This window comes from Grammomys surdaster, unplaced genomic scaffold (assembly GCF_004785775.1).
Source record: "Grammomys surdaster isolate TR1022 unplaced genomic scaffold, NIH_TR_1.0 125690, whole genome shotgun sequence".
Lineage (NCBI taxonomy): Eukaryota > Metazoa > Chordata > Mammalia > Rodentia > Muridae > Grammomys > Grammomys surdaster.
In genome coordinates this window covers 1,125,539-1,145,335 of record NW_021620526.1, presented here as the reverse complement: position 1 = coordinate 1,145,335, position 19,797 = coordinate 1,125,539, and the positions used below count along the sequence as shown (strand labels likewise).

At 39.4% G+C, this 19,797-nt stretch overlaps 1 pseudogene; it reads right to left on the bottom strand.

Moving 5' to 3' along the window:
* Positions 1 to 3,941: 3,941 nt before the first annotated feature.
* On the bottom strand, positions 3,942 to 4,282 carry LOC114639239 (annotated as a pseudogene).
* Between the last annotated feature and the right edge of the window lie 15,515 nt (positions 4,283 to 19,797).

The window sequence follows — 19,797 nt, the reverse complement described above, 5'->3', positions numbered from 1 at the left end:
TTATTTCCTTGAGTACAATTACATCAAGAACACTAATGCTCCAAACTCACAGGAACTGGCAAAGCTCTGCTTGGGTCAAACTCAGGGAATTGTCAGAGCCTTCCTCTGGTACAAGTATGAGTGTTTGTGAATGATTAGCCAGTCTGTGCTGAAACCCAGATTAGTTAAACCTGCCTCCTTGTTCAGCTGTATAACAAGCCCATGTCTTTATTCAGATATATAAAATAAACTTTCAGAGTTTCCATGTTGCTTTTTTATATTTGTATCTGCCCTTTCTTCATTTCCTTGTAGCTCCAGTCAGGTTTCCAGGACCAAGACATACAGGATGTGAGGTACATTTCCTATATCCTCTTCAAAACTTGGTGTTGTCAGAAAACATTAACTGGAGAGCTGGGAATAAACAGACAAGTCTAAGGGAGAAGATATTGCTGTGCCAGAACTCACACAAGAAGCCCGTCTGTTATTTCAATTGGCCTCTTCTGAAGCAATCTGAAAAAGAATTTTTTGTATTCGCTGAATCCATTTTTCTATACAAGGTTTCTTCCTGAGTATGTCTGTGCTATCCCTCCTTTATTTATTTTCCATAGCTTCAGAAATTCAGTGACTCTGAAAAGTTCCCTCACTGGAGGCTGGATTGGGTCCATAACAGTTGTTGAATATTAGAGATTAGCAACATATGTCCCAGGAATACCTTGTCTATTCATTTTGAACATTATTTACTACCACATACCTATAGCAGTAAATAAAAGAATGACTCACAGTATAATAACAACTCCTTCATTATTCCTTAATATTTTATTCATCTTCTTCATAAACTAGGGACATATGCTAAAAAGAAAACATTGTTCTTTCTGAATCTATAATAAACAACAGTAATTATCTGATGAAATGTATCTCTTTTCTCTATAGAGAATGAGTGTTTCCTTCAGGACTGAAGAAAATGAAAAAATATGATATCACTGAATACACTTCTAAAATTAATATGAAGCACTTGTCACAAAACAAGGATGTTTGCAATAGGGAAATATGACTAATGCCAACTGAATCAGAAATATGAATGTGTCAGGCTGTCATTTACCTGAAAAAAATGTTTTGGTTTTATACAAGGGAGCCCTGGAGGCAATTGGAAATTGCAAAAAAAAAATTAGACCAAATATCAAGGTCAAACCAAACAAAAACAATTGTCTTTTAAAGTTTTATTAAGATGGTTGTATTTTCACTTGCTTTTAATCTGAGTCTGAAGCCAGTAAGGAACAGAAAAGTTTGTAGTTGATAATTCTAGAATTCTTCCCTCCTATCTCCTTTTTCTTTCTCCTTCTCAACATAATCTTTTCTAACAAAATACAACACGGAGAGTAGTTCCAAAGTTTTGAAAAGTTGCCTTTTCTGATAAAAGTGTGGATCTACTCAGAACTGTGTCTAGTGTATCAGTGATATGTGGGATCCTTTATTAATTTAGTAACATTTATCCCAGAATGAAAGCTTGCATTTCCTTATCCATTAATAATGTTTCTCATTTTTTGTGAAACACATGTAATTCAAGACACAACTAAAATGTCCAAATATTTTTCCTGCAAGGAAACACATTTATAACTTAACTTTGCTATATATTTTTGTGCCAGAGATTTTGTAATCTTGATTGGATTGCTCACAACACTTTTCAGTTTCAAAGGTTCAGCAGAAAGGGAAGTCGTATTTCCTAGCCTCTATAGTAAGCATTACCGGATATCTTTGTAATGGATTGTGTGCCATTTTTAGTGTCTTTCTTTTTTTTTAATTTTTATTTATTTATTATATGTAAGTACACTGTAGCTGTCTTCAGAAACCCCACAACAGGGTATCAGACATCATTACAGATGGTTGTGAGCCACCATGTGGTTGCTGGGATTTGAACTCATGACCTCTGGAAGAGCAGTCAGTGCTCTTAACCACTGAGCCATCTCACCAGCCCCTTTTAGTGTCTTTCTAAGACATTGTTAATTAAATTCAGTTGATGTCTACTTCAACCCAAGGGCTTGGCGTGCCGTGATTGAATTGATGAAATCTGGGACATCAGCTAAAAAATAAAGCTCAGGTTATATTTGTGGGTCCAAGATTAAATTGGCTCTTTTCTATCACCAAAAGAACCACTGAATAAATATTGTGCAGTGTTCTCTCATTGGTTCTGAAGTCATTCCAAAGTAGAGTGCTAGGGTCAGTGTCAGGAACACATCTGAGCTAGTCACATACCAATCAAAGATGCCCTGGTGCCATCAGAATGGCCACAGGTTTGTAATTGAATGACCCCCACCCACCCACACACACCCTGGCTAGCTGTATTTACATAGTGCCATTCCTTTGAGTTCAGCAAATCCTACCTGCATGTGTGTTGTTGACCAGGACTCTAAGTTATAACAGAATCCTGAAGATCTGGAGACGGATAAAATAAGGTATTGTGTAATTCTAGTGAATACTAGCAGGGCAGAGGCAATGAATAATGAGCAGGCTGATCTTGCTCTGGAAGCATATAAAGGAAGGGAATGATATGCTTTGAGGGCAAAAGGTAAAAGTAGATTACTTAGGCTACCGGGTAAGGATGGTAAAATCTGGAGCTGCAGAAAACTTGTGCGAAGGAGGCCTGTTTTGTTTCTCCTTATTCAATCTTATGACCAGAGGAAAGAAGACTCATTCCTCAGCCACCCCTACTATCTTTGTAACCACTCCATACATTTGTTGGCTTGGAAACTCCTGGCTTCAAAAACTATCTACAAGCTGAGTGTGGTACTACACACCTGTAATACCAGCACTTAGGAGTCAGAGATAAGAGATGGGACATCTTCTGGTATATAATAAGTTCAAAGACAGCTGTGTCAAATTGCCTCAAAGCACAAACAAGGTGCTGACAGAGGGCTCAGAGTTTAAGAGTTCACAGTGCTTTTTCAGGGGACCTGAGTTTAGTTCCCTGTACACATGTGAAGTGGCTCACAACCACCTGTAATTCAGCCCTAGGAGATTTGACACTGTCTTCTGGCCTTCACAGACACCTGTACTCACATGTACATATCTACACATAGACACACACATTCACATCATTCAAAACAAATATAAAAGTTACAGCCATCTGAGTGCTACTCCTAGATTCACATATCTATCTCAGCCCTCTTTGTGTGGACCTTGGGCTTGTATCACCAACAGAGACATTGTCATAGCTATTTGGCCATGTTATAGGCATGTCAAATGAAATCATCACTAGAGTTTCTCCACTGAACCTGCTACATCTGAAGGCACATCTTAGAAAACAGCAGTTGCTTAGGCCAAATTCATGGCATTTGACTGGGCATCCCCTTTATACACCCTAAATCTACATCCAATTCATCAACCAATTTTGTCTGAATCTTCTTCTAAATAGGTCTGCTTCATGTTACCACCGAATTTGCAGTTATCATCTCTCATCCAAATCACTCCAGTGACTCCTGGCTGTTCTTTCTACTTCTTCCTTTCTCTTGAACAAAATCATTAAAAAAAGTAAGCACCTGACCTGAAAAATGACATAAAGCATATGCAGTGTAATGTCAGGTGTAAACCAAAGGAAGCCAGTGTTGTGTGGGCACAAGTGGGGCCTTTGGTTCTGATATGTATGGATTTTGGACAGGGTAGCCAGCTATTCTCCTCATAGTCCCTCAGAGCTGAAGTACAATCCAATGTCTGCCAATGATTAATAATTCCTTTTTTTCTGGCTCTTTAAATGTTTTAATGATGACATGCAGATATTCACATCAGAATACACAGTAGGGATCCAAGAATATCTTGAAGGACCTAACAAAGTTAAAACTCATGTCAGGCCAAAAAAAAAAAAAAAAAAAAAACAAAAACAAAAAAACCACAAAACCTCATGTCAGAACCAAACACTGGCCAGCCACAGCTTGTGTCCAGGTGGGACTCACAACGACTGGAAACTGGCTTTACTTCTTCGAACCCTGGTCTAGTTCCAGGACCTTCATGCCTTCCTACAGATTGAGCACGCCTCTTTCCTGGCGCAGGCGGTACCTCTCAGCCATGGACTGAAGCATCCATTTAGTCCGAAACGTCTTGTCTTCAGAGCCATAAATTAAGATCAGAAGACTCCAGAGTCTTGAGCTCAAACATGACCCGGCCCACCTGCTCGAAGTGACGCATTCGAGATCCCTGTGGGCCGAACAGAGAGTTTAGCACCAGCTTGTTGACTTGCAATACTTGGCTTTTCCAGGTCTGTAGGAACTTTCACCCATGGGGGGGTATCTTTATGAGTCACATGAGTTTTCATCTTAATTCCTGACAAGGAACCTGTTTCCAGGGAAGACTAGGTCAGGTTTAACCTCGATGGCCCACAGTTCCTGACATGGTTAAGAATTCTGATATAGACAGTGGCAGCCACAATCCTATCAAAGTTTGATGTGCTGTAGCTTTTACTAGCTTGTTTGGTATTGTTTAGAATCTTATAGTCCCCTATGGTTACATAAACAAAAATTATAACAATAAAAGAAGCTATGAACATTAAACCTGAGGACAACTGGACTTGATTCCAATACTCTTAAACTTCACAACAGAAACCTGGTAGCTGTGTCAGAGCCATTTTAGTTTTGAGATTCACATTTTGTAGATTGAGGAGCAGACTTGGAGGGGTGATATTGTGCAATGTCCCTCAGGAGTCCTGTCCTATTTTTTGATCCACTATCTTTCTGAACCTTGTTTTTCAGGCTTTGTGATACAAGCTTTCAACTTCAGTTTGTCTGGGAGTCAATGAAGTATGCTGAAATACTTAAGAACTATGGTTTTCTGAATAGTAATAATCTTGAAAACAAGTCAACACCTTATTACTCATTTCCTATGGAGCTGAAGCTTTTTTTCTTTTGAGGTTAAGTGCTCTAATCACTTACAGTGCAATTCTATAGAGGAGTTGATTTAAATCTTTAGTTCATTTTTGCAACTGTGGTATTTTTAAATCAATAAATTATTCACAGTGCTAGAAAAACATGGGGCTGTACCAGTATACTGTTAAGGCAAGGCGAAAAGCCCTTAATATAACAAGACATTGTAAGTTAAACAGAAATCATTCAAAACTTTATACAAAATCGATTGGAAAATAGAATATAACAGTAACTTAAAAAGCAATTTAGATCCATAAGTCTAAATGGGCTAAAATTGCCCAGGCATGTATAATTATGTGTATAACTTTGAACCTTTCAAATGGAACATTCACTTGTCAGTTTTGAAACTTTTGCATTTGGGGAGATATGAAAAGTACTGAGAAAATGAACTAAGTCACATCAGTCACTATATGTTAGCCAAAAGCCTGGCCTGCTTTAAATATCAACAGTGCCATGTGCCACCAGGCAATAAATGTTGTAATCAGACCCAAGGAAAAAGCTAGACACATTGAACTATAAGCAAATTCAGTCAAGAAGCACATTAAGGTCCAGTAAACTGGCTTAGCAAATATAGGTGTTTGCTACAATCTTGCCTAAAAATCTGAGTTCAATTCCTTGGTCTTGTGTGGAGAAAATTGACTTCTGAAAGTTGTCCTTTGACCTGTATATGCACACCATTGTATGCTCCCAATGAAATAAATGTAGTATTTTTAAGGGAGCATCTTAGAAAACACCTAATATGTGTCGCTCCCCGATCTGACCAGCAGACAGAAGATGACGAACACGGAGTTCTTCTTCTCAACACAGTTTAATCAGGAACCTTTACATTCAGCAAAAAGCCCTCGAGCCTCTCCTCTACCACCCTTAAATCCCTCTGCCTTCTCCAATCAGAGCCTGCCACGTTGGTGCATACAATAGGATAGCCGGTATCTCGAGATCCGACATTGCCCTACATAGCAGATGGCCTGATTATGCCTAGCAGTGAGCCTGCGCAATATTGCCTGTGGGCGTGGCTTCTTCAGGGGCTTATGAGGAAGTCAGGTGTTAGCCCCAGGCGCCATTTTGGAATGGCGATTCAAACTGCGCCCTACAAATATGTGCCTTAGTACTATGTTATAAAGTGTGAGGGTCACTGATGTGGGAATTATCATCTGTTAAATTGGAAGAGATTAAATAAGTCATGACCAGGTCTACAGTCAAGTATGAGTTGGAAAAGTCATAGTCTTTGGAGTTAAGCAGAACCGTCTTCAAATCTTACCTCTACATTATCATAGCTCTAAAGCATATAAGGCATTCTAGATTCCCTGAACATTGTTTATCTTATTTGTTAGTTGGGCTTAGTAATGGTGACCAACAAGTGAGGATGGCAGGAAACTGTATGCAGCTGTTCCACAGCAGCTGCTCTCTGTTTCCTGCCTTCTGCAATTGAGCACACCACACTAATTGGCTTAAGTTGCTCAGTGCTACATGACTGAAAATTCTTTCTATATCAGTACTTGAGAAATATGTGTTGAGTTGGACTGGTTAGATAAGGAGCTTCTGGCAGAAGGCCTGTCCCTGAATGCTTAGCCCAGTGCCTTACACAGATGCAAATATACAGAAACAGGAGGATATCTGACCTAAGAACTCCTCTTCAACTTGCCATTTTTTTTTTAAAGATTTGTTTCTTTTTTGAGACAGGATTTCCATGTGTAAGTCTGGCTGTCCTGGAACTCACTATGTAGACCAAGCTGGCCTTGAACACACAGAGATCTGCCTGCCTCTGCTTCCTGAGTGCTGAGATTAAAGACACGAACCACCATGCTTGGCTATATTTATTTTCTATTTTAGTGTATGAGTGGTTTGTCTGCATGCATGTCTGCACACTTCATGTGTGCAGTTCCTGAGGATGCCAGAAGGGGTCATCAGATACTTTAGAACTAGAGTAAGCCATCGTGTGGGTGCTGAAAATCAAAATAGGAGCCAATGCTGGGCCATCTTTTGAGCCCCTCTTATGGTGTTTTTTTTTTTGTTTTTGTTTTTTTGGTTTTTTTTTGTTTTTGTTTTTTGTTTTTTTTTTTTTGCAAGCTATGGTCATTGGGAACAAGGAGTTCACTTCCAAGGTAGACACTTTTCAATTACAGTTACTATTGGCTGTAGTGGACTTCCTCAATTATAAACAATACAACCGCCATGTTTATAGTACCATATCTGTCTTAGTTACTGTGCTTATGCTGTGAAGAGACAACATCATGGCCAAGACAACACTTTTTCAGTTTTTTTTGTAATATTTTTATTGATTATTTGAGAAGTTCACATCATGAGCCCCAGTATCTTCACTTCTCCTGGGAACTTACTTTCCCCTGCCCTCTTTTTCTGAAAAAAGGAAGAAAAAGAAAAAAACCACATATACTCACGGGTGCATGGTCAAACCCTCATGGCCAGCTCCTTAAAGAAAACTGAATCCTTCTTTATCCAGATGCCCTCCAGAAGCCATCAACTGTGGAGAGCTATACTTCAGCATCTTTATCACATTTTTAAGAGCTCTCTTTTTAAGAGTCTTTGATGACTTTCTGTCCAGGCTGTTACTTTTAGGGATAGGGTGTAGAGAGATAGTGGTTGTCACAGAAGCCTTCTATGTCTGTTTTTCTCAACTGTGAGTCTGCAGTAATCAATACCATGCAAAAGTAGCTTCCTTGACTTTTAAAGTCAGCAGAAGCATGGATCAGGAATTTACACATGGTTTCTGGCAACAGCACAGACCATGGACATCCACATGTTCTCTAGCATCAGTACATGCGTGTACCTCAGCATGGTCTTGGGTGACAGTACACCATAACATCAACAGTCTCTACCATAACACTGCTAAGAATACCATCACAGACCTCAGCAGTAGCATAGGCCAGGGGCACCAACATGTTTTCAGGTGGTGGCTCAGGCAACTCACATCAACTTGGCTTCATGCTGCAGGACAGACCATGGATATCTACAGGGCATTTGGTATTAACACAGACCATGAACATCAACACAGAATCCTGCTGCAGTCAGATCACAGACATCCATATGAATCTCTGGCTTCAACACCAGCCTGGGGCAGCACATCATGGATACCAAAGTGGCTTCCAGAGAGAACACAGACTATAGAGGTTTTTCAAGGCAGTCTGATCTAGAACATGAACTGTTCTTCATGTTGGACATCCTGTCATTACTCAGAACCACACACCGTTTGGTCCCTCTATCTTTCCCACCTCTCCAGCTCATAGTCATTTATCATAGTGACATTGGAAACTGTAGTGTGTCCCACAGTATATTTTTTGTCCAAATAGCTTTACATGCAAATACTCATTGCAACCAGTCATTGGTCTGATGCAAGGTTTCTGTTTTCCGGCCCACCATAAATACTGGACCATCACTGAGGCTCATCACAGATATCTTCCTGTTGCCCAGAATCTTGGTGATCTTGTGCCTAGGCAGGGTATTTAAGGACAGTTTTTGTTTGATTTTCAGGCTGTCAAACCCTCGATGTCATCTACTCCAGGCTCTTTGTCTCCCAGCAAGGCAAACAGCTCAGGTTACAGCCACAGCATCTACATGGTTGGGGGTAGTTGGTGGGCTGGCCATTACTGGCCTTTTTTAGTAATGACATCTAGGTCTGTAGGACCAGCTCCACCACTCACTCCAGAAGCTTGTAGATGGAGTAGCTGTTCTGGTGGACTGACTCAAAGTGTTGGATCTGGGCCCTTATGGCAGCTGAGTTGGTGGTCAGTATGAGCATGACCAGGGCATGGGTACATGAGCCTGTCTTCCCCAAGTCGAATCTTATGAAAGAAAGCATATAATTGGGGCTTGCTTAAAGTTTCAAAGATTTAATTCATTATCATCATGATGAAGGGAATAGTGGCAGCTGAGAGCTACATCCTGATTAGTAGGCAAAGATAAGGAGCATGGCACTAGGCCCAGCATGGACTTTTGAAACCTCAAAGCCCACCTTAAGTGACACTCCTATTCCAACAAGGACACACCTCCTAATCCATCTTATCAAAAAGTTCCACTCCCTGGTGAGTAAGCATTCAAATATATGAGCATATGGAGACCATTCTTATTCAAATCACAATACATTTCTCAAAAGAACTAGGAGGAAGGGAACTGTGACATGTCCTGTAACAAAGATGACTAAGGAAAATATGATGCTCAGTGAAATAAGCTAGGTACTAAAAGAAAAGTACTGTATAATTATAGAGTCTATAAAGTACTGAAAGCAGTACAATTTCTAGAGACAGAAAATATACTAAGAATTAAAAGGAGTATGGGGAGAGAGTAATTGCTCTGGGATGATGAATAGATTCTAGAGAGTTGGTGGCAATGATGGCATGAAAGTGTGGACCCGTGTGTTTTTAGAGGTGGTTGCTGGTGCTGAAGTTATAGCTCACTGGTGCAGTGATTGTCTACTGTGCTTCAATCCTTGGGCTTCATCACCAGTACTAAAAAAAAAAAAACCATAGTAAACATGGTAGATTTTATGTTATGCATATTTCAGTACAAATATTTTAAAAAGAGAAAGGAGATGTCAGGATGGTTGAAAGGCCTGAATGAAAAACCACTAAATGGAGTTAAGCAATAAGTTGGTTCTTCATGGCAAATCAAAAATGACTCTGAGATTCCATCTTACATCCTTCAGAATGTCTAAGATAAAAAATATGAGAGATAGCACATGCTGGTGAGGATGTGAAGAAAGAGGAACACTCCTCTACTGCTGGTGGGAGTGCAAACTTGTACAACCACTTTGGAAATCAATTTTGCAGTTTTTCAGAGAATTGGGAATAGTTCTACCTTAAGACCCAGCTATACTACTCCTGTGCATATACAAAAACATGCTTCACTGTACTGTAGCTGTCCAGTGGCCACGGATGAACTGGGTTCACCTAAAACGGGGGATGGAAATGTAAAGGATGGAGTTTGGAGGCAAGAGAAGCATGGAGCCAAGACAAGTTTCTGATCAAGGCTCAAAGTTTAATATTCAGCATTTGTTTCCGCTGGATTAGGTCACAAAGCAGGCTCAGTACACAGTCTATTCTAAGTTTCTACAGGAAGTTGTATGTGCAGTCAAGGCAGATGATTTCACTTGGATCATTAAGGTTTGCTGTGGTAAACAAGGTCCATCTGGCCTGCTCAAGGCTGTGAAAGGCACAATTCCCCATTTTTTGTTTTTTTGTTTTTTTGTTTTTTGTTTTTTTGTTTTTTTAAAGATGAGCAGTACCAGAAACTGGATGGGGGCACAAGATTAACTTGTTTTCCATAATCCTATCTAGGTTAAAGAGTGACCACATGACCATGTCTGGCTTAGGTTGATGTCTATATTCCTCCTTCTTACCCGTCAAGGAGATCAAACATAACATTGATGTATGCCTCTGTCTTAGGTCATAGGAGATCAAGAACACTCTTACCCATCTATGACTACTGGTCTTCTATAGCATGTGCACTCTTTCCCATTCAGACCAAAGTCATGAAGGACATAGGAATACGCACTCAATGCATTTCTTCATAGCAATGGATAACTGCCATGGTGAATAGCTAAGCTTGCTGAGAGCGATCCTGTATGAAGGCAACTAATTTGTATAAGATATAATGTCCAAAAGTTAAAGACAACAAGATTATAATTAATGGTCCAAGCAGTGTAGAAATTAAAGTTGAAAGCCATGGGGAAGTGGAGAGTCAAGATTCAAACTGTCCCTGATTCTGTCCTTTTTCTCTTTTTTCTTTTGGCTAGTCCATCTCAAACTTTAGCCATAGAATCTTTTCTGTATCTGTATCTATTGCTCTTCTAAGGAGCTTATAATTTTTTCCTTGCAAAACCAGGGCAGAAGTGCCAGTAGCTGCTCCTCCTACACTCAGAAGTTCCTTGACATCCAAATTTTAAAATTTTAAAATAAAAGGCATGATTTAAATAATTTTGTGGTATACAGGGATATAATTTCCCTTTTTTTATTTTATGAAGATATTATTTTAAAGTTCCACAATACCTGTTTTACAATACCTTGTACTTGAGGATTATAAGGAATCCTAGTAATATGAGTAATATTAAATTGTCGACAGAAAGTCTCAAATTCATCCCTGCAATAGCCAGTTCCATTATCTGCTTTAATCTGATTTGGAATGACAAGCATAGAGAAACAATTTAGGCAATAACTAATTATAGTTTTAGTTGCTTCTCCTGTTAAAATAGTTGCAACTAGAAAGCCTGAGAAGGTGTCAAGTCACATGTACATATTTTAATTTTCCAAAATCAGAAATGAGTAACATCCATTTGCCATAATTGATTAGGTATAAGTCCTCAAGGATTAATAGCATTATGAAGAAATTGAGGACACTAAGAACAAGTTTTTACAATTAGAATACACATTCTTTACAAATGCCAAATTGTTGTCTCAAGCTATTACTATTTTGATGATTAAAGAGTGAGATTGTATGGCCAATTGTTCCTGTGTAAGGCCTATAATCTGCCTGGTATACAAAGCTGCTGTGGCATTGCCCTCACTAAGGGGTCTAGACAATCCAGTATGAGTTCTTAAATGTCCTATAAAGTAAGTAACAGTACATGTTTCTTAAATTAAGCTGTATTTGTATAAATAACTGTAAAATTTGAGAATTAGCAGTATCTAAAAAAGGAACAATTTCAAGCAATTATAAATCATGAGTTATATATTGGCTATCAGTATACAAATTAAAAGCTTGATTTTCAACATTTCAAAAACAGTGGCTACAGCACGAAATTCAATTATTTGTGTTGAATTGGAGGGAAACTCAAGAAAACATGTGATCCAATTACATATACTGCCTTCCCATTAGATAAGCCATCTGTAAATGCAGTAAACACATTTTCTATGGGCTGCATGCATAAATTTATAGGAAATACAAAAACATGTATAGAGGAAAACTGTAACAACTTATCTTTTGGATAATGATTATCAAATGTGCTTAAAAAGTTTGCCATGCAATAGGCCAAGTATCAGTATTTTGCAATAATCAATTTAGTTGCTGTTTGAAATAAAGAGTAAACATTTCATCATATTTTTAAGACATTCTTTCCAAAATACTGTCGTGATTATATCCTACAATTCTGTATTAACACATCGACAGTTTCATAATAGGCTGTTCAAACTTTACTTGGAGATGAAAAAAAGGTGAATCCACATTAATGGTCCCTTTTGCCAAAGAACTGCTGTGTCATATGAGTAGCAATAATGCAAACAGCCAACAGTTGATTAGCCTGCATAATGTATCTGTTGTTGGCCAATAGCTTCCTCTACTTTCTGCAAAGCTATTTGTCCCTCATCAGTTAATTGTCCAGAGGAATTAGGATTTGCATTCTCCTTGAGAAATATCAGCGTTTTAAGTTCTCTTGTGGCTAGCTTATGGTAAGGTCTTAGCCAACTAACATCTCCTCTTATTTGAATTTTCTGTGCCACAATTTGTTTAGAATATAACTGATGTCCCAAATATTAAAACGGATATTGTCTTTGAATCTTTTCTGGAGCAATAGATACTCCAAAATTTTAAACCTCGTTATATAAGAGCAAAGGTTTGTAGTAAAACTCTTCAGAGAGATCAGTTAATAAAATATCCATATAATGAATAATATATACTGAAGGATTCAAAGTCTTAACCTCTTGTATTGAAACACCAACAAATTTTTTACATAAGGTAGGGTTATTAGCCATTCCCTGTGTCAAAAGTTTCCAATGATATCACTTCATGGGTTCTTTAAAATTACAAGCAGGCACACTAAATGCAAACTTTTTACAACCATCAAGATGCAAAGGAATAGTATAAAATCTATCATAATTTTATACCTGTTTGTAGAGAGCTTTTGGGACTGCTTGGCAGGAATCTGACATTTGCCAAGGACAAGGAAATGGGCTTTAGGCAGGAATCTGACTTTGGGCCGTGACAAGGAAGTAAGTTCAGGCAGGAGTCTATTTTTATGCTAAAACAGAGAAGTAATTTCAGTCAGGAATCCAAGTCTTAGGATAAAACAAAGAAGTAGGCCTCAGGCTTGAATATGACTGTGGGCTAGGACAGGGAAGTAGGCTCAGATACTTGGTCATCCTGATGAGCCCTTAGAAACAGCGATCATGAGAGTGATCATGGGACTCTGTATATTGCCTTGTTTGTTCCTTGACTGTTTGTGTCTATTATATTGTTGGTTCCTCAACCTAGAACTGACATAAATACTTGCATGCAATTAAAAGGGTTTAAAAGAAATGTGGGATTAAACAAACCTGCATCAGCCTTCAGCCTCAGAACTGGCTGGGGACATGCTACAATTTTGTCTAATCATCTCTTTTCTTTTAATCCTCACTCCTGTGCTGGAGAACCTGTTGACTGACTGAGTGGGCTTGGTCATCTGTTTTTTGGAATGGTAGCTGGAGTAGGTAAGCTAGGTTGTACTGCCCCCATAAGTTCCTAGTTTCATTAACCTTTCATACATCTTGAGTTTGAACTTTGTTTTGGATTAATGAAATAACCAATCCCTTGAAGGTGAGTGAATACATCAGCTCCAGTATCTATTAATCCTTCAAAAGTTTTTTCTTCAATTATTAATTTAAGGTTAGGTCTTTTACTAGTAATAGATTGAACCCAGTACACATCAGAGGAAACAAAGCCACTTTGTCCTCTCTTACTCTTTGAGAAATACTTTTATTAGCCAGCACAGCTATCATGCCATAGGGGAAAACAGCCATAATTCTAATTTCTCCTGCATAATCATCATCTATAACTCCTGGCCCATAAGCTGCCTGTTGTGAATGCTTTGGGGTCTGAAGCTGACCTCTACTCCCCAAGGAACAAGCAGGGCAATAAACAAAATTTGGTAAATACCTTTCTAGGGGCTAGTCAGGATGACCACGACAAAAGCAACGTCATACAAGCCTCCTAAACTCACTCTGAGCTTTGCATTAACTCAAATGTAAATGTTCTTAATCTGGGCCTATTTCCTGAAAAATCAGATTCCTGCCTTGGGCTTACTTTTTTTGTCCTGGTCAGAAGTCAAATTCCTATCCAAGTGTCTAGAAGCGGCCAGCCAATGGAACACTGGCAGCTTAACCACAATCTTCAAGTTTCCCTTGTGACACTAGAGCACAACCACAACTTTGGAAGACAAAAATCAGTTTTAAACCATCTATTCTCTTTAAAATCAATACCAAGAGCATTACTTTCACGTTACAAAGTTTGGCTGCCAATTCCTGCACAAGAATGCACAACTGTGCAGCCTTCAATACCTCACCAAAGAAAAACTGCCCTAAATCCTATCTTTTATAAGTCTTTCTTTCTAGGATCTTTAGAGACCTGTTTTTGTGGGTTGTCTCATACCATGTGTTGTTGTCCGAATGACTCCAACCCTGAGTTACCAGTTTTAAGCCAACTTTCAGAGTTACAAATTTTTAATCATACTCAATAACTTACAAGCCAATACTCTATAACCAAGACATGCAGAACATATTTATACAATTAAAACCAGTCAGAAACAAAAATGAAGTGGCGACACACATCTTATATATTTAAACCAAATAAAACTTTCTAACTTTTTTCTAGCTGTAATTTCAAGAGAAAAGCACTTTGTCACTTGATGAACCCAATAAACACTGTTACAGAGATTTTTGTAAAAACAAAACAAAACAAACAAACAAAAAAAAAACAGCCATCAGCTCCCTCACCATAGAAGTCAAAGCTGGTCCCTTTGAGAGCAGCTTATGCAGACAATCAGCTCTTGGCAAGGCTTCTCCAGCTGAGCTTGACTCCTAGCTACAGGTGCAGGGTAACTTATCAGTTTCTGCTGTGCACATTAAGACAGCCTTTTAAACAAGTTAAATTAAATCAAGGAGTGGATAGCCACCAAATAAAGTTTTAACCATTTTTCTTTTGAATATGAAACACACAACAACAATTATTCAAACAACAAAACAAAAACAGACATAAATTGACACATGTGGACAGATTGGTGCATCAAAGACAGACAATAGACAGAGAGGGAAACCAGAACTAAGCATTTCTCCAGTAGGAGCCAACAGAGTCAACTAACTTGGACTCTTGGGGGCTCCCAGAGACTGAATCACCAATCAAAGAGTGAGCAGGGCTGGACCTAGGCTGAAGTCAGTTGTGATGGATGGTGTTTTTCTGGGGCAAAAATGCGAAAGAGTGTTTTCCTGAAGTGGACACAGGCAAAAGACTAAGGCAGACTCATGAAGGAATGTTTCACTGGAGCACACACAGGAGAGAGGATGTTCTGCTAAGACAAACATGTGAAAGGACATGCGATGAAGTATTCTCTGCTAAGAACACACATGTATTCATCCATCTTACATTGTGTGGTTGAGCTGCATTTGTCAGGACTCCATAGAGAGAAATGCACCAATAAGTTCTAGTGGTGTGTTGCAGTTTCTTGCAGCTTCCGTGGACTTGGGCTGATTGGCAGAGTGATGTCAGCTGAGACAGATGCACATGCTGAGGCAAGACCTGTGAAGGACACGTGATGTTTGGAGGGAGTATAAATAGAACTTGATGGACAATGAGAGGCTGACCTTGGCTTGCTAGTACAACTAACTGACTGTGCAATACTTGTTGGTTTTGTCCTTCTCTGATCTTCACTTCCATGAAATAAACACAGAAGAGATATCCTCCTGGTCCCTCCTGCTGACTTGAGCCAAGGCTGAGGCCTGGCTGTCCCTGCTGCTGATTCATGTTTGCTATCCTGACTCTACTGAACTATACTGCTGATATATCCATGAAGTATTTGCTGAGATGCTGACCTGTGAACTGATCTTGGGATTTCTAGACAACACAGATAGGAGTTGCTGTAAGGAACCTTTCGAAACAGGTCCACTTCTCCAGTCTCCTTTCTTTTCCACTACCTCTGGTGAGTGGTGGGCTACAAGAGAGATTAAAGTATTAAAAAACCATCATTAAAAATGAGATTTGAAAAATTAAGGGTACACAAGCCCCCCTGCACATAAGTAGCAGATGAGCAGCTTGGTTTTCATGTGGGTCCTCAAAACAACTAGAGAAAGTGCTGTCCTTGCCCCTGTTGCCTGCCTGCCTGTGGATCCAGTGCCCCTAAATGGACAGCCTTGTCTGGCCTCAGCAGAAGAGGATGTTCTAATTCTACAGCGACTTGATGTATAGGGTAGGGGTAGTCGGGTGACATGAGGGGGAGAAGGAGAAGGTGGAATAGGAGGAAGACTTACACTAGGGTATCCTGGGAGGAGAGAAAGGGCTGATATAGGGTTGTAAAGTGAATAAATAAATTTTAAAAAGGGATACTGAAGTTCAAATACTACCTCAGAATGTGATGTAGTCTAGAAATAGTGTCTTTTTGTGTGGTGTGTGTTCAGGTGTGGACACATGTGTATGCAGGTGTTCACACATACATGTGGAATACAGAGCCTTGGATGTCATTGTTCAGGTGCTGTGCACCTTGATTTTTTGGAGATAGGGCCTCTAACTTGCATGGAACTTACCAAGTAAGAAAGACTGCTGGCCATTTAGCCCCAGGAATCCACCTAAGTCCATGTTCCCAGTGCTGGGATTTTAAGTTTGTACTTCCATGCCAAGCTTTTTACATGGGTTCTAGGGATTGAACTCTGGTACTCATGTTTATATGCAAGCACATTACTGGCTGAGTTATCTTAGTAATGCAAGCCTCTATTTCTGCTCATCTTTGAGCAGACAGGTTTTAGAGTGGAAGGAAAGTGAAGGCCAATAACAAAGGGTTTCTTTCCTAGAGACTGTTGGGCAGGTCTCTTGGTTCAGGGGTCACATTGAGCTTCCTCAGTTCAGCAATTCATTGCTACCCCACCAGTGGCTCTGTGGGAGAGGATACCCTTTCTGGTTCACACAAAATCTCTAATATATTCTTATCACAGAGGAAAGCAGTATGCAGTGCTGGGCGGGAAGGGCTATTCTGAAGAACTCTGAATGCTAAAGGTTGAGTCATAGGGACACTCCATGCTCTCTAATCAATCTCACTTGACTAGTAAGTCCATCAACAGCCTCTCACCTACTCTCTGCTCATTATGTGCCATTAGAGTGCCTATTATGGGAGACACATACTGTCATCAACAGCCTAGACATTAAATTAGGCTCTGTGCATAGTTGGTCAAAACACCTCTCTTCAGCTCATCACGATCTCTCAACTAGGACTAAGGAAATTGTTCTCTGATTATTCCATTCAGACCCATCAGTTACAGAGCCTTTTCCCATCCAGTATGGAAAGACTGCACCAAAACAGGGCTTTGTCCAAAAAGATCATTCCTTAGAAGTGAAATGAAGAGTTGTTCAAAGTGGTTTAAGGGACAAACTTAATTTTACCTCATCAAAGTATGGTGTCTTTCTCATGATTTCTTTTTGGGTGAATTTATCACCAGTGAAGTTCCACCTCCTGAATTTCTGCAAAACAGATAGCAGTTGTAGTAAGCATCTGCAGTGGTAGCAATGACACAGGATTGTTAATTAATTAAATGTTTTTGTTTTTCCATTATAATGTTTTCATTTTCTTTTGGAGGTTCTGTTGACTTTTGAAATGTAAATAAGTAGAATGTCCAATAAAAAATAAAATAAAAAATCCTTTTACACTATACAGCGGGGTGACTATAGAGAAGAACAGGTACTGGTGACATGGCTCCTTGAATAAAGTTTCTTCCAAAGAAGTGGAAGACTTGACTTTGGACCCTTACCACTTACATAAAAGACAGGCTTGCAATCCTAGTGCTGAGAACTTGGGATAGTGGTTAAGAGAGCATATGTTTTTATAGACAAACTTTATTCAGTTCCCAGCACTGTGTCAGATGGCAAACAACTATCTGTAACTCCAGTCCCAGTGGCTCTGAAGCCTTATTCTGCTCCCCCACCATATACATATAATTTAGAATAAAAAAATCCTCCCAAATACTGAATTCAGACAGCAGAACACACCCAAACTGTCATCAATATCTGTCTTCCCTGGGCTTTTGTACATCTGTATGGTCACACTTACACACTAACAAATACATATGTCTATGACACATAAAAAACGAATAATGAAGTATACATTGAATAAAGAGAAGACATTTTAAAATGTTTTCATCAAGAAGAAAGTGTTAAATGTTTGTGGGGATACATTTACTCTGATTTAAACATAATACATTGCATAGTGAATCCAAATATCACATGTACCCCATAAATATGCATTATCCTTATGTTATCAGTTTAAAATAATCTTAAATTGAAAGAAACAAAGGAAAATGCTTCAGGGAAGCACTGAACTGAGTGAAAGTGTTCACGAGGCATAAGGATCATCTGGCGTCTGGTAGCATAATCTGGGTTGGGCATTACCAGAGCTAACACGTACTTGGGGAATGGAAAACATGGTTTAGGATATGGTGTAGACTGAGAAGAGAAAAATAGTAAGTACAGAGCTGTGAGCTAGACCTGCAGATCCACTTGCCTCATAGACACTTCCACTCAGTTTTCAGACTCCTATAACCTCCCATTAAGATCACAATTATCCTCCCCCTCTCCCTTCCAATCTGCCTAGCCAGATCCTCACAAATCCTTCACCATTCATTCTCTGTAACTTTCCCTTCACTTCCACATCATTAGCCAAATCCTGTATATTCAATCCTTGAAATCCATTTCCAGTTTTCCACTCCTCTCTACCAGCACTGTCTTTGTTGTTACCCAGTGTAGTGCCCTGAAAAGAGAGATAGTCATCTGGGAATTGCTTTACCTGGGGGATTCATGTCCAGTATGTGTGTGTTCTCAATATTTCTATGTGCATGGTGCCTTCTCAGCAACAGGCATGAGTAATGGGATTCTTTTCTCGAGAGTGTGTCCAGGACAAGAAAAAAGGAGGGGTTCTGTCATGTAGCAGTTCAGGATGAAAAAGCCAGTTGCTAAACACCTCCAACCTCAGTCACTGAAACCTAAGCAGGAAATCATGATAGCATACATACCATATTTCTTGTATCCTCTTTGAAAGGAATTTCCTATCAGGTCTTGGGATTTGATTTCCTGGTCTGGCACCTTCCATTTTTAGCCTCTTCTCAAGTACCCCATGTTTTCTCTCTTCTCATGCTGGCTCTGGTCATTCACACTTGATATCTGCCTGACTCATTACCTAAAAGAAGTCCGAGAACCCTAAATTCATTATTCTCTTCCACATGCTGTCTTTCCTCAGCAAGATGGTGAGTAGCTTCAGGAATCCAGAAGAAGTCAATAGCATTGTCACTGCCATGTGGTGATGGTTTGCAGCCTTTATGAGTGTGTTTTTTATTTTAAGGAGAGGTTGTGTCTCCAGTCTAGTTTCTACACACTTCTTTCCTCTTCCCCAGTACCACCTTTAGTTACCAGAGTTTTGGTTGTACTGGAGAAATGCTGGCAACTTGATAAAGATGGTAACCATGCAAATTGATCATATTTCCCAAACTTCATTTTCCACTTTGAATCCTATGCCAAAAGCATACCAGAAGAGAGTGTATAGAAACTAGGATGACAGAAGTCACTAATGAAACACCAGCTCCAAGGACTTGCCATTGAGTGTCATAGTTCTCTCCTATGCATATTGGCAATAAAGTCCATTGGCAGAAGTCCCAGCTGAGCAGAGAGGAGGAATGATGTGTTCTCACTTATGTGTTCCACAATTCTCTACAGACCTTCTCTTTCCTATCCTGCCTGGTAAGTACCAATCCTTTGGCTTAAATTCAACAACAACTAAAATAAAATATATGACTATTTTTGGTAGATTTTGAGACAAGGTCTCTTTATATAGCTTCTATTTTCCTGGAACTATGTAGACCAGGGTGACTCTGAACCACAGAGTTCTACCTCTGCCTCCAGAGTGCTGGGATTAAAGGTGTTCACTACCACACCAGGCTACCTATGTTTTTTTCAACATTGTCTT